Below are 8,125 nucleotides of genomic sequence, written 5' to 3'. Positions count from 1 at the left end.
GTTCCGCCCAAGACCCCAGCAATCTGGCCTCCTGCATGAGAGGCTTGGACCTTGTTCCCCCCTGTCTGTTGATATGGGCCTTGGCTGTGATGTTGTCGGTTAAGACCAGGACGTGCTGGCCCTGTACTAAGCTGCTGAATCTCTTTAGGGCCATGTGTATGGCTCTTAGTTCCAGCCAGTTTATATTGTTCTTTAGATCTTGCCTGGACCACTGACCTTGGGCCCAGTGTGTGTGGAGGTGTGCCCCCCACCCAAATAGGCTTGCGTCTGTGGTGATGGTGATCCTGTCTGGCTCTTTGAATTCTGCTCCCCGTGACAGTGCCGGAGAGTCCCACCAACGAAGGGAGTTCAATACCGACCGTGGAACTCGGACCTTCTGGTGGGATGTGCTGGTATGAAGTCTCTGAAATGGAAGGAGAAGCCACTGTAATTCTCTGGCATGGAGACGTGCCCATGGCACAATTTGCACGCAGGACACCATCTTCCCTAGTAGTTGTGAAAGGGATGCCAATGTGACTACTCTGTCCTTTCGGATCCGACGTACAAGAGTCTGGATAGAGTTCCGTCGGTCCTGAGATAGGTAGACCGTGCAGTTGCCTGTGTCTATAACTGCACCCAAATGGAGGAGCCGAGTTGTTGGTACAGTATGACTTTTCTGGAAATTCACAGAAAAACCGTGCTCCTGCAAAACCTTGATGGCTAGGGCGAGGTCTGCTTGGGCACCTTGCCATGATGATGACTGAATTAGAATGTCATCTAGATAGCATTGAACTCTGATGGGAATTTGTCTAAGGTGGGCTGCAATCACTGCCAGTACCTTTGTAAATACTCTCGGTGCAGATGAGAGGCCAAATGGAAGGGCTCTGTACTGGTAGTGGCGTCGGGCATAACTGAATCTGAGGAATTTGCGGTGTCCAGGAAAAATTGGGATGTGCAAATATGCCTCAGTCAGGTCTATGGAGGTAAGAAAGTCACCTTGCCTGACGCCAGCCAGGATTGATTGAAGTGATTGCATCTTAAATTTTTTATATCTCAAGTAGAGGTTTAGACCTTTTAAGTCCAAGATCGCCCTCCAGCCCCCTGAAGTCTTGGAAATGATGAAAAGGTTTGAGTAAAACCCTCGTCCTTCTTGGTCTTGTGGTACTGGTTCAATTGCTTGTATTTGCAATAAATGAGCTATTGCCTCTGACATAAGTTCAGCTCTGGTCCTGTTCGTTGAAATAGGACAAGAGCGGAATCTGTCAGGTGGATGGGAACAAAATTCTAGTCTCAGACCTTGGGAGACGGTGTCTAACACCCATGCGTCCGTAGTAGTGGCCGCCCAAATGCTGGAATAGAGGGCCAGCCGGCCTCCTATGGGAGGTGAGGCTGCAGGTTCACTTGCCTCGGTTAAAGGAGCGGCTCCCTGCACCTCGAAAGGACCGCTTGGTCTGGAACTGTGATCTGCCTCTGTATGCTGAACAATCTTGTTGTCGTTCCTGTCTCTGAAAGGAGGGGCGAGGAGCCTGGGCCCAGTCCCAGGCTGGTGCTGGCCGAAAGGGCTGCCTTCTGTAGTTACTCTGCGACAAGTTCCCCCAGCGTCTATCTCCTCTCCTTGATGTATTAACCCAGGTGTTGCGTTTATCCTTACCTTCGGTTAGGTATGGCTCTAGCGCCTTACCAAAGAGTTGTCCACCTGTATAAGGTTTAGAGGCCAGACGCCATTTGGCCTTGGTGTCTGCTCGCCAGTTTCTGAGCCAAAGGAGCCTTCGTGCTGAAATGTCTGCCGCGATGGTCCGGGCAGTGTATTTGATCGTGTGTAAGGAGGCATCGGCTAGATACTGGGACGTGGCCACCAACTTACCCAGATTCTGGTGGGCTCTGAGCTGGTCCGGAGGGATCATGTCCTGGAGCTCCCGTAGCCACAGGACCGAAGCCCTGGCAAAGAAGGCCATGGAGGTTGCCGCCCTCATTGCCCAGGCTGATGCCTGGTGGGACCTGCATACGGTGGACTCAATCTTCTTGTCCTCTGCCCTTAGTGCCTCACTTATGTCCCCAGGGATGTTGGACTTGGGAAACAATGAGTTCAAGGGCTCATCAATCTCAGGAATCTCCAAAAGGGAGGTCAGGGAAGGAGCAACATTGAACAATGTTCTCTCTACCGCACCAGGGCTTAAGGGGGATCCTAGTTTTTCCCATTGTTTCTGGACTATATTTAGAAAAAGGGGAGGGCAGGGAATATGATTCTGTGAGACAGAGGGCTCAGTGTATATGGCATGGGGACCCTGGGATGTTGGTGGGTTCTCCTGTTCTTGGGCGAGGTTTGCAGTGGTGCAGGCCTTGAGAAGAAGGGAATTGAAGAAGGAATGGTCAAAGAGACTGACAGGAGGGGTGGGTTCGGATGGGGCGATGCCCTCGTCCTCAGACAAAATTAGGCCAGCTTGTTCAGCTCCTGTAGATTCCAAATCCGATGCGGGATCATCCATCCAATCTGGAGATTGTGAATGATGTGTGGCCTGTGGGGGTGGCTGTGGGGTGTTGGAGGCCATAAATTGAGCCACAGCCTGGGCTATCATGGACTGGAGGAGGTTCGGGTTCAGGGCCTGGTTCTCAGGAGGGCGAAATCCTGCTGCAGTGGGAGTGAATGTGGCCTGGGGTCCTGAGGTGTCCTGACCGGTTATACCCCTCCCTGAAGCCACTGTTAGGTTTGAATCTGACTCAGGAATTCCCCTGGGGGGAGACCAGGCCCCTGGGGCTGAGGCACTGTGCGAAGAAAGGGGCTCAAATATAGACCTTCCCATCGTGCCTGTCAGATCTGGGGAGGCCGCTCTCAGTCTTTGGCACCCTTCCTCCCTCTGTGGCTCCCTGCTTGGCCGGGCTCGGCTTGGTGGTGCTCTTACCACTTGCCTCTGATTGGCGACTCCTCTTGGCCGGCTTGCTGCCTTTCTCTGCCATGATGAGTTGCTCTGGTCTCAACCTTGGCAAAACGCCCCCCTCGGCGCTGTACTTCACCAAGGGAGTCTACAGAGATACTTCAGCCCAAGAGGGGGGTGGGCGGGGAGTTAATGGGCACCCCGATCACTTGGGATCGATCAGGCCCTCCCCGGTCGAACCTGCTCTCTCGACGATCCTGCCACCGATGATTGTAATACTGCCTTCAGAAGAAAGTTCCAGGCAGTCTGGGCCTCAGCCACACACAAAATGGCCACCAAGGGCTTTTGCCATGCACAAAAGGGCCTCTGGGGCTTCAGTCACACACAAAATGGCCGCCGATGACTTCAGGCACACTCAAAATGGCCGCTGAGGCTTCAGCCCCACACAAAATGGCCACCGGTGACTTCAGCCACCCACAAAATAGCTGCCAGTGACTTCAGGCACACTCAAAATGGCCGCCGAGTCTTCAGCCCCACACAAAATGTCCACCGGTGACTTCAGCCACCCACAAAATGGCCACCAGTGACTTCCGCCACTCACAAAATGGCCACCGAGGGCCTCAACCACATACAAAATGGCCACCGGGGCTTCAGCCACACCCAAAATGGCCGCCGGGAGGCAATTCAAAATGGCGGCCGCCAATTTCGCACCCTAAAAAACGGCCGTTGGAAGAAGGCCTTGAGGCCTAGGGACTAAGCTGAAACGAGCCCTCGTTCGGGTGAATCGCCTGGGCTCCTAAAGCAGCTGGTGGCATGTGATTAGGCCGGCTGGAAAAGCTGTCGTCCAAGGCCTGACAGGCCCTCCCGGCTCCGAAAATTGGGCCGCGCCCAAATTCTCACCTGCTGCTCTCTGCTGGGGCCGAGGGACCTGGGAAGGCTCCCTCCAGGCTTGATGAGGCTCTGAAAACGACCTAAATCAAAGGTTTGATCTTTCTGTCCCTAACTGAGGGAAAACAAAGAAGGGAAAAGTTTCCCCCCCCAGAGGGAGAGGATTGTGAGTCTGTCAGCCTGAATAGGCTTCAGACTGGGATAATTGATCTTTCTTCTAGATATAATCGATTCTGAATCAATAATAAAATAACAAATAATAATAATAGCCTGAGCTAAGTAATTAAATAGAATTAAACAGTCTTCTGCTCCAGGAGCGAAGACAAAACGCGTCTTGGGGCAAAGAGACTAAGTCTAAAACTGGGGTGCAGTTGGCACAGAGGGGGCGGTACTAAATTTCAGACTTAGTCTAATTGGAGCAGATAGATTAAGACAACCCATCCGTGGGTTCTCCATCCAATCATGCTGGAGAACAGTAATTTACAATGGAGAATGAAGAGAGACCTGAAAACAATTGAGGGAGATTTATTTTTATCACAGTCTTGGTTATGTGTCTGAAATCTCTGATTCTTGAAGCATCTAGAAATATGAATCTGGCACTTGAAATTCTTCATCCTTTGATAATTTGCAATCTCTTTGTGTATAATAAGTTTTTCTTCAGTTGTGTGTGGATTTTACCTAAAGAGAAAACTCATGCCATGCATTTGTTATGATTTGCAACTTTGAGATTTTTTGGGGTGTGTGTGTATATATATGTGTAAAAATCACACTTAAAGTGTGGGGATAGGTCCTGTTAGGACACTGTAACAGTAATTGTGCATAATAAAGAAAGTGTTCTGTGGAAAGAATCCAGAGAAAGAAATAATTTGGGAAATATTAAAAAGGCAGAATATATGTCCCAAAGGAATAATGGAGAGCTTAAAAAAAGACAGAAACCATCCACAGAAATCAGCCCCAGCTAGGCAGAGGCCAGCTTTTAGAAATGCAAATTTAATAATCCACTGAGGAAGGTTGGAGCCAGAAAGCTAGAAATTAGGAAGACAAAGACACCTAAAATCTACATACCCCCACCCAAATTCTAAGGACAGGAGACATAATAGGAGTAACCCACCAACACCAAAAGGGCAAACTCAGACTCAGGTCAAAGTACATGACACAGAAAATGCAAAGCCTCAAACAGGAACAGGAAACAACCTCAAGAGCCCCAGAAGGTATAAAAGCCTACCACTCTGCTTCATGTGGTCATTTTTTCCAGAGCCATCTTTCTGTCTGACTTCAATAATCTACATCCTTCTTTCTAAAGCAGTCTCCATTTTGATTATTCCCGGCTTGGACTGGATCCTGATGAAGATTTTCTTTCAACAGTTCCATACCATTTCTCTTATATGGGTGAATAACTGATTATAGCACTGTATATTATAAAGAGATGCCTTATACAGAATCATAAATGGTTTACAGGTGAGTGGGACAGGGGAGGGTAATGCCAAAAGTAACAGTGAAAAGAAGAAATACAGTTGATAACTCCAATCTGCAAGCAAACAAAATACTATATACAAATGACAAAATGCAAAATATTTATATCTTTTATCTCAAAAATAGTCCAAAATACATGGAAGCATGTGTACCATTGTATGACTATCACATATTCTGTATCAGCCATTCAATCACTCTTGAGATTACACAGTCAACTCAAGTTTCACTAACGGGACAGTTTAGAAATATAACAACAACAATAATTTCCCTATATAACTGAAAGCTGGTTTTATACTGATTTGCCGCTACCATATCATTATGAATTGGATAATGATTCACGAAAGAGCGTATATTTTGTATGTTGGAGTTTCATGCGTAATCATTATTGCAAAAGATTTCTACAAATAATTCTGGGAAAAACTTCAGCTTGGACTAAAGTGATTTCATGGAGCAACTATATTCAGATTACAGATAGAGCTAGCAACAAACAAGACATCTCTGAATGAGTGCAGCCAAAATACAAGCTGGCAAGCATCTAACATTAACTGGAACTTTGAACTTGGAGTCTGAACTGGCTGTCAAACTATTTTTAATGAGGAAAATTAAATTCCATAAAGTGATAGCAGTAATTAGTGGTTTGGACACCTTTGTCCAAAAATACCTCTGCTAGCATTGTTCAGTTCATAGCCCACCTCTGCCCACATCGTCCATTTGTTCAAGTGATAATTTATTATAAATTCTAAAATTTACAGATTTTACATCTTTTAAACTTGATCTCCAAATAGTAAAACAGACATGGTTACATTTTAACTTAGTAAATGCATGCAACAAAATAAAATGTTATGCACTCAAACACTTGAAATTGGAAGGCAACTGACCTTGATAGAAAGAAGTAGATCACAAGGGAATTCATACAGCTCAGAATATTAAACTAATCATACTATTGAGAAAGTTGGAGACAGTGGTGGCATAAGGATCCAAAGGAAAGTAATTAAAACTAGTTTAGTCTTTGTGCAGAAAGATTCCCTAGGTTTCCATATAGTTCTTCAGCCATATATGAATTAAGAATACCAAATTGTAGGTAAGTCAATGTATGTTCAGGAGAAAAAGGAATAAAATGTATAAAAAATTAGTCTATAAATCTGTTCTAGTTTTGCAATATGCAGATCATTCTATCATTCTTTCTTTTGTAGATATTGGCTTATGTAAAGCTCTTCAAAGACCTTGTAATTGATTATTTAAAACCAAAATATTGGATATAATACACCGATGGATCAAGGGGAAAATATATGTGGTTAAGAGTCAAAATTTATATTAGTTGTGATCTCAATGATAAAACAGTGTAACATTGCTATATGATGCCAGAGAAATTGTCTAGAATTTATAAAGGCATCTAACAAAATAACAGAGTTGGAAAGGATCTTGGAGGTTTTCTAGTCCGACCCCCTGCTCAAGCAGGAAACTCTCTACCATTTCAGACAAATGGTTGTCCAATCTCTTCTTTAAAATCTCCAATGTTGGAGCTCCCATAATTTCTGGAGGCAAGTCATTCCACTGATTAGTATACTGTATGTTGGAAATCTGAACAAAATGAAAGGATATTTTAGCATGCTTGGAGGGCATGCAAAAAAGCTACAAAATATTTGGATCCAAATACATACTTTGTATAGAGGATTTTAAAGTTTAATATTCAACTGAAGCCAGAACTTTTCTTTTCAGAATCAAGCAGTTAGAAAAAAGCAATGGAAGATTTATTTCAGTATATGATCATAGCAGCAGAATTATTGTATGTATATATATGGAAAGATTCAACATTACCACTATGGAGGAATGGTTGGTGAAGTTGACACAATTTGCTGAAATGCATAAATCAAATTCTTTTATTCGACAAAAGACACTTACATTTATTGTTGACTGGAAGCATCTTATGGACTTTTTGTATAAACAATGAAAAATAACGAACTTGTTACTAATACAAGTTGATGGTTGGACAGGAGTGGTTATAGAAAGAAGAGAGAGGTTAAAATAAAACTTACAACTGCTCTGAAGAATATCAGAAACTATTTCTTTCTACTTTTTTTCTTTCAGTATGTGGTCCTCAATGGAACTGCATCTGCATGGAGGGAAGTGTGTAGTGGGGTGCCCCAAGGCTCTGTTCTAGGCCCAGTGCTCTTCAACATCTTCATCAACGATTTGGATGAGGGGATAGATGGGGAACTCATCAAATTTGCGGCAAGCTGGCAGGAATAGCCAACACTCCAGAAGACAGGCTTAAGATACAGGAGTACCTGGACAGACTTGAAAACTGGGCGCTATCTAACAAAATGAAATTCAATGGTGAAAAAAGTAAGGTTCTATATTTAGGTAAGAAAAACCAATTGTACAGGTATAATATAGGGGGTACCTTGCTCAATAGTAGTAACTGTGAAAGGGATCTTGGAGTCCTAGTGGACAATCACTTAAATATGAGCCAGCAGTGTGCTGCAACTGCCAAAAAAGCCAACACAGTGTGGGGCTGCATTAACAGAGGGACAGAATCAAGATCATGTGAAGTATTAATACCACTTTACAATGCCTTGGTAAGGCCACACTTGGAATACTGCATCCAGTTTTGGTCAGCATGATGTAAAAAAGATGCTGAGATTCTAGAAAGAGTACAGAGAAGAGCAACAAAGATGATTAGGGGACTGGAGGCTAAAACATATAAGGAACAGTTGCTGGAATTGGGTATGTCTAGTTTAATGAAGAGAAGGATGAGGGATGACATGATAGCAGTGTTCCAATATCTCAGGGGTGCCACAAAGAAGAGGGAGTCAAGCTATTCTCCAAAGCGCCTGAAGGCAGGACAAGAAGCAATGGATGGAAACTAGTCAAGGAGAGAAGCAACCTAGAACTAAGAAGAAACTTCCTGA

The sequence above is a fragment of the Crotalus tigris genome, unplaced genomic scaffold (genome assembly GCF_016545835.1).
Source record: "Crotalus tigris isolate CLP2741 ecotype Arizona unplaced genomic scaffold, ASM1654583v1 scf7180000024370.6872682, whole genome shotgun sequence".
Classification (NCBI taxonomy): Eukaryota; Metazoa; Chordata; class Lepidosauria; order Squamata; family Viperidae; genus Crotalus; species Crotalus tigris.
The sequence above is the reverse complement of the archived record's forward strand: the minus strand, read 5'-3'. Positions refer to the sequence as shown.